At 33.9% G+C, this 7,377-nt stretch overlaps 1 non-coding gene across 1 annotated transcript; it reads right to left on the reverse strand.

The window, feature by feature from the left end:
- Nucleotides 1–3,714: 3,714 nt before the first annotated feature.
- LOC121207376 (small nucleolar RNA R71) lies at nucleotides 3,715–3,820 on the reverse strand. Its single transcript, XR_005902466.1, has one exon. It is a non-coding gene; the product is annotated as a small nucleolar RNA R71 (small nucleolar RNA).
- Nucleotides 3,821–7,377: the final 3,557 nt, after the last annotated feature.

Here is a 7,377-nt window from a genome sequence, read left to right on the forward strand (position 1 = left end):
GGGTGCATTGATCTTAACGGAAATAGATGGGAAGAGTTTGCCCTATCCAGCGAATTCAGACTCAGTCCAAAAGTACTTTGTCTAAAGGAGAGAAGAATTCAGGGTGAAAACCCGCAAAGGGCGCCTTGAGTTTTCGAAAAAAAAATGGAGAGGCCAAGGTGAAAACTCGCAAAGGCGCCTTGTGACCAAAGGGGTTTTGAGTTGAAAACCCGAAAGGGCAGCTCAAATTTTGAAGAGCACATGATAATCTTGCTATATCTGATTCAACGAAGAGTGAAGCACGTTGCATATCGGGGCATATAAACGCTCAAGCGGCGATATCTAGGGCATCTAACTTTTGTCCTGTTTGCTATCTTTAGATTCTTTTTCTTCTCAAAGATAGGCTTTCAGATTAATTTCCTTTATATTTTTGAAAAATTTATTCAAATCTAATTATTCTCAAGATTAAATTCATTTTCCATTATTCTTAAAGTATGTTGCATTAAAATAATGATAGATGAATTAAATAATTTTCACAAATGAAGTTTTCTTCATTACTCTGGAAATTTCTAGATAATACAATAAACTAAAACAGAACAATTGTTTGAAGAATTCACGTAAGTGAGGTTTGAAAAAACTCGAGGAAATTCTTTCTTTAGTCCAAAATGATGATTGGACAAATCAAACGATTCGATCCTAAGAGAAGATCATCCTATAGACGTTTTTGGTGGGTCATAGCATTTGAAGAATGGTACAAACCCACAGGCTGAATAGGAATGATACTTCGAGAGAAATAAGGATAAACTTCGACGAAAGAATGAGTGGTGACGTCTAGAATAGGGGTCATATTCATAAATATTTTGCATTATAACAGGTTTAATTAGGAACATTTGACTCACTTCGATCATAGCATCCTAATTATTAGGCATGAACTCATACAGATTATACAGGTTATGTCCTTCAAGGGACAATGTAGATTGATGCGCCTTAACCCCCTAAGCAGTAGGGTAACAGGCTAAAGCATAGCAGATTTGACCTTCAGGTGTTTACGCTGAAGCTGATCCAAAATGATTTAACATCTCTGTATAGTCAGAGAACAAATCAAAGAAACGGATTTGGGATCTCCATATTCGACGGAGAGCAGATCGATGACATAGCAGATCTAACCTTCGGATGTCTTCACATCGAAGTAGATCCAAGATGATTTGGCATCCTTGCGTTGACAAGGAGCAGATTAAAGACATAACAGATTTGGCTTTCACGTGTTTATGCTGAAGCAAATCTAAGATGATTTGGCATCTCTGTACTGTCAGAGAACAAATCGAAGAAACATACTTGGCATCTCCATATTCGACGGAGAGCAGATCGAAGACATAGCAGATCTGACCTTTATTGAAGCAGATCCAAGATGATTTGGCATCTCTGTATTAGACGGGGAGTAGATTGAAGACACAGCAGATCTGACCTTCATTGAAGTAGATCCAAGATGATTTGGTATCTCTGTATTAGACGGGGAGCAGATCGAAGACATAACAAATTAGACCTTCATTGAAGCAGATCCAAGATGATTTGGCATCTATGTATTTGAAGGGGAGCAGATCGAAGACATAGCAGATTTGACCTTAATGTGTTTACATCGAAGCAGATCCAAGATGACAGATTTGTCATCTCTGTATTAGACGGGGAGCAAATCGGAGATAACAAATTTGGCATCTCTATATTAGACAGGGTGCAGATTGAAGAAGCAGATTTGGCGTCTCTGTATTAGACGGGAAGCAGATCAAAGATAACAGATTTGGCGTCTCTGTATTAGACAGGGAGCAGATCAAAGATAGCAGATATCTCATTCCTGAGTTGCAGTGAAGCAGATTGAAGCCGTTAAGAGGTCATTTAAAGAATATCAAGGATCAAGAACTCAAGTCTCGGCGAGCCTGGGCAAAATTGGTCCTTTTATAGTCTTTGCTCTATTCCTGTTACACAGCAATGAGCAAAGAGGGGCAGCTATAGACACTCAATTTTGCCCGGGCCCAGAAATAAGGCCAAAAACAAAAATAGTATACCCAAAAAAAAACGAAGTCCAAGTTCAGTCCAGAATTACAAATATAATTTGGCCCAATCGGAATGGCCCATGACTTGAAAAGATTTAAGGTCCATCTACAAGCTTGACTCATATGGAAATATAATCTTCAATGATTGCAATCTTAGATATGATATGCAATCTTAGATATGATACATTCTCAGATATGATTGCAATCTTAAAAATGATATGCAATCTTAGAAGATATGATTTTGTAATCTTAGAGATTTAATTTGTAGATACCTTTTAATCTTAACCGTTGATGTAATTGATCTGTACCGTTGGATTTAAGAAGGTTCAACTATAAATAGATGCCTCTCCCTTCATTGTAAACACACTGGAGTTTTGGGAAACAATAAAAATTTTTAAGAACTTTCACTCAAATTTCTCTCCCTCTTACGTTCTTATTTTCTACGGTTTGTTCTTATTTTATTCTTTGTTCATCTTTGTTTTTCAACCCTTTTTATTTTGATTTAATCCATGTTTCCCTGATTTTTTTATTATATTTTATTTTTTTAATAATTTTAGTATCATATCAAACTCTTTCATTTTTAATAATTTTTTTAGTATTACTCTTAGTAAATTATTTTTAAAATTTTACTCAAATCATTATTTTAAAAATATATATTTCATTTAATTGTCATATTTTATCCAAAAGTTTTCTCTAAAATGAGGCAATGTTTTTCGTATTTAGGAATTCGGGAAATAGTGCCCTAACATGCTGGGTTGTGATTTCCCGTTTGTCTAAATGCCTAAAGTATCCTTCTAAATAGATTTTGTAAATCACGAGATAATTTCAGTTACGAGAGTTTAAGAATATCGTGTCCTATCATGCTGGATGTGATGTTTGTATTCTTTCGGAGCTAAGGAATCTCGATTTTTCAACTTAAATAATTTCGGTTTTAAGAAAGGGATCCTATTTTTAAATCCTTTCAAATTTTTGACATTAAGACAGAAAACTATTCAATTTGGTACCAATTTTGGGCGTTGCGAGGGTGCTAATCCTTCCTCGTACGTAACCGACTCCCAAACCTATTTTCTTAATTTTCGTAGACCAAAACGTTTTATAAGGTGATCCAATCACACCTAAAAATGTTGGTGGCGACTCCCATTTTTGTTTTTCAAAAGTCGATCCCCATTTTTCAAACATCCCTTTAAAAAATGGTTTCGACACTTACGATACACAGAGAACGAGCGAGAAGACGATACTCAACCCCCAACCGACGAGATGGCTGAAAACCCAGGCGATCAGCTACCTCTTGCAATTGCAGCTAATCAAAATCCTGCTCCACGTACTATGTATGACTATGCTAAACCTTATTTAACAGAAACTGAGTCTAGTATAGTTAGACTTGCTATTGCTGCAAATAATTTCGAACTAAAACCTAACACAATTCAGATGATACAACAGTTTCTTCAGTTTGATGGTTTGCAGGATGAGGATCCCAACACACACTTGGCGAATTTTCTTGAATTTTGCGATACATTCAAAATCAATAGCATTTCTGATGATGCCATTTGACTTCGGTTATTTCCCTTTTCATTGAGAAACAAAGTTAAACAGTGGTTGAACTCGTTACCACGAGGGTTTATCACTACTTGGGAACAAATGACCGAAAAAATTTTTCTAAAATATTTTCCGCCGGCTAAAACGGCTAAATTACATAATGATATCTCTTCTTTTGTGCAGATGGATTTAGAAACACTTTACGATGCATGGGAGAGATACAAGGACTTACTGAGAAGGTGCCCTCACCATGGGTTACCGCTTTGGCTGTAAGTTCAAACGTTCTACAATGGTGTGAATCCCTCAACAAGACAAATGATTGACACAGCTGCTGGCGGAACCATCAACAGTAAAACGTCGGAAGATGCCTATGAATAGAGGTGTGCATGGGCCGGGCCAGGCCAGGTCGGGCTGAGCCCATAAAAAATTTAAGCCTGTTTTTAAGGCCCGGGCCAGGCCCAGGCCGAAATATGGGCCTGGAATTTTGTCCAAGCCTGACCCGAGAAAAAAATTGATAGGCTCGAGCCCAGCCCGGCCCGGCCTGGCTATATATATTTTTTTCTTTGTTTATAAAATAAAATATTTTAAAAAATAATAATTCAAATACGTTTAAAACATAAAAACAAATATTAGAACAAATAAAAAACAAGACAAACAATTCTTAAAATAATACAAAAATTAAAAATATAATAAAAAGTAGTTATATTAAAATTGAAACGAATTAGAACTAAAATAATAACTAAATTAATAACAAAACAAAGATTTTACAATATTAAAATAATATTAATAACTCTCTAATTTAAAATTTTGAACGAGTTTTAAATTTATGATATTGATTTAAAATTTGAACTTTTATTTATAATTAATTATTATTTAATTAGCTAACAAGTAGTTTTGTCTCTTAATAATTATCTAAATTAGCTAAGGATAATATAAAATCGTGAATTGGGTGTACATATTATAGACCAGACTCTAATAGTTAGTATATTTCTTAGCAAGGTGAGTAATTACTGATTAGATCTCCAAGGCCCAATTGAATTCTATCCGCACTTTGCCTTAGTATGTCATTTAAAAGAAGTGACGTGACAGACATTTGTATTTCTTTTTCAAATAATTTTATATCATACCACTAATTTCATCCTAAATTTTTGTATTTTTATTTTGAAAAAAATTAAATTAAAATTAAAATTTTAAAATTCATGAAAACTTACTAATATAACATTGAACTATTAGAAAGAAATAATATTTCTGTTCTATACAATCATTTCTCGTTACGTAGATTAAGTAAAACGACAACATATAACATAATAAATAGCTGTAAAAGAACAAAAAAACACGGCAAAAAGTAGCAGCAAAATAACACCAAAATACCATCAAAGCAGCACGAAAATACCATCAAAACAGCACCAAAATAGCACCCAAACAGCACCCAAACAGCACAAAAAATAGCATCACCAACAACACCAAAAACCTGCAAAATATAATCAACCAACCAAAATATTTATACATTATCTAATTAACATATTTAATTTTATGACAAAATATAAATTGTAAGCTAAATTAAATTGTCAACAATTAGAAAGGAAGGTAACCTAAAAAGCAATCGAAGAAACATCGTCCTCATCGTCCTCATCATTCTTGCAACCAATTTCTAACATGAAATAAGAATAAATAATTAGATAATCAAATTGATAAAAAAATAATATAAAATTACAACAATAAACCGATAATAATAATTACTTGTTGAAAATCCCTTAGCTCGCATCCAATCATCCAAGCAAACAACGGCTTGAACTGTTTTTGGCTTAAGTGAACTCCTCAAAAGTGTGATAACTTTCTTACCCATACTAAAAGCCGATTCGGAAGCTACAGTTGATATTGGAATTGCCAAAAGATCATAAGCCAATAATGAAAGCTCATTATACCGAACTGAACTTTTGCTCCAATAATCCAAAACATCTATTTGACTATTCAACTCAAGCTCTGGTTCTTCCAAATAAATGTCCAACTGTGACTTTTCACTCCTAGTGCTAGATTCATTTAAATACCGTTTATAATCATCACTCTCATCAAAATCTCATCAAAAATCAACACTATTAACATTGTGTTCACCCAAACTAGAATCAACAGGATTTTTATCCGAAACATTAGAACTCCCAGCCAAAGAGGAAGACGTGGATTTGGATTTCTTAACATACTCGTCAAACAAGAGTCTAAGATTGCTAAGAATGGTTTCAGCAAAATCTGAAGCATGAATACCATATATTGTAATAAAGCAATACTGCACATAATTCAACTTGTAACGAGGATCTAAAATTGTAGCACATGACAATATCAACGAATACTCAGCCCAATATTTATTAAATTTCTCTTGCATTTGCTTAACCACTGGAGTTAAAAATGAATAAGGACCTTTAACTGTATCAAGCAAGACCTTGTGAACCTTCCAAACACCTCTAAAATAAAGATTAGCCATTGGATAATTAGAACCAGAAAATACACAAGTCACATCATAAAAGACTTTCAAAAATTTGCAAAGAATAGCAACATTTCTCCACTCCTCGTTAGAAAGTGCAAATATTTGATAATCTTTATCCCGTTGACCCCAATAATCTAGCACATCTTTATAGTAAAGAGAAGATTCAAGCATCAAATAAGTAGAATTCCATCTCCCACAGACATCTTGACGCAACTTTTTGGTTACATTCAAATGAAAACTTTTGTCGGCCACATCATAAAATCTTTTCCTACGAGTTCCCGACTTTTTTATGTACTTAATTCCATTTCAAATCTTAGCAAAAACATCATCAGCAAGTTCCAAACCAGCTTTAACTATAAGATTCAATATATGTGCACAACATCTAACTTGAAAAAAAGCACCATCACACAAAATAGCTCGGTTTGCACGAAAACGATTTTTAAGACAAGAAACCATAACATCATTATAAGAAGCATTATCCAAAGTGATGCTAAAAATTTTCTTGTCTATACCCCATTGAGATAAACATCAAACAATTTCATCCGCTATGTTCAAACCATCATACGGAGGAAATAAAGCTCTAAACCTTATGACTCTCTTTTATAGCTTCCAATTTTCGTCAACCCAATGAGCAGTAATGCAAATATATTCATCATTAGTATGCTCCGAGTTCTAATTATCAGAGGTTAGAAAAATTAAACCAGGCGCTTTAGCCAACTCTTCTTTAACACGATCTCTCTCTTTTGCAATAATACATTAGGACATCCCTAGTAGTTGTATATCTACTTATATTCTTAAAATTAGGACTAGCAATACTCATCATGTTTCTAAATCCCGGTTCTTCAACTGTCCTAAATGAATGCTTGCCACACACAAGAAAAGTAGAAACAGCTTTACGACACTCATCAGCATCAAACTTGTAGTTTTTTATAAATGGAACACCTCCTAATGATGGTTGAGTGGCTATGGTGTATTGACTGATGTCCTTATTAAATTTTTTCAAACAGCTATTTAGATGACGTCTTAAATGAGAGGTTCCACTAGAAGATTTAGCAGAGAAGATAGTCTTACAGTGATTACATTGTGCCTTCAATTCATTTTTGTTCTCGCATTCAAGCTTTGTCATTTCATCCCACACCTTTGAAGTGGTAGACTTTTGACGTTTGGCAGCACTTTTATACTCATTAAACCCATCGTTTACATGTATAGGACTATTCGAACTAGCCATAGTCATAAAAACTCAAGTCCTGAAATCCAAATAAACCAAAAGATTATTAATTTTCATGCTAAAAATATCTAATAATTATGATACAATTTATAATTGAGACCAAATAG

This window comes from Gossypium hirsutum, chromosome A09 (assembly GCF_007990345.1).
Source record: "Gossypium hirsutum isolate 1008001.06 chromosome A09, Gossypium_hirsutum_v2.1, whole genome shotgun sequence".
Lineage (NCBI taxonomy): Eukaryota > Viridiplantae > Streptophyta > Magnoliopsida > Malvales > Malvaceae > Gossypium > Gossypium hirsutum.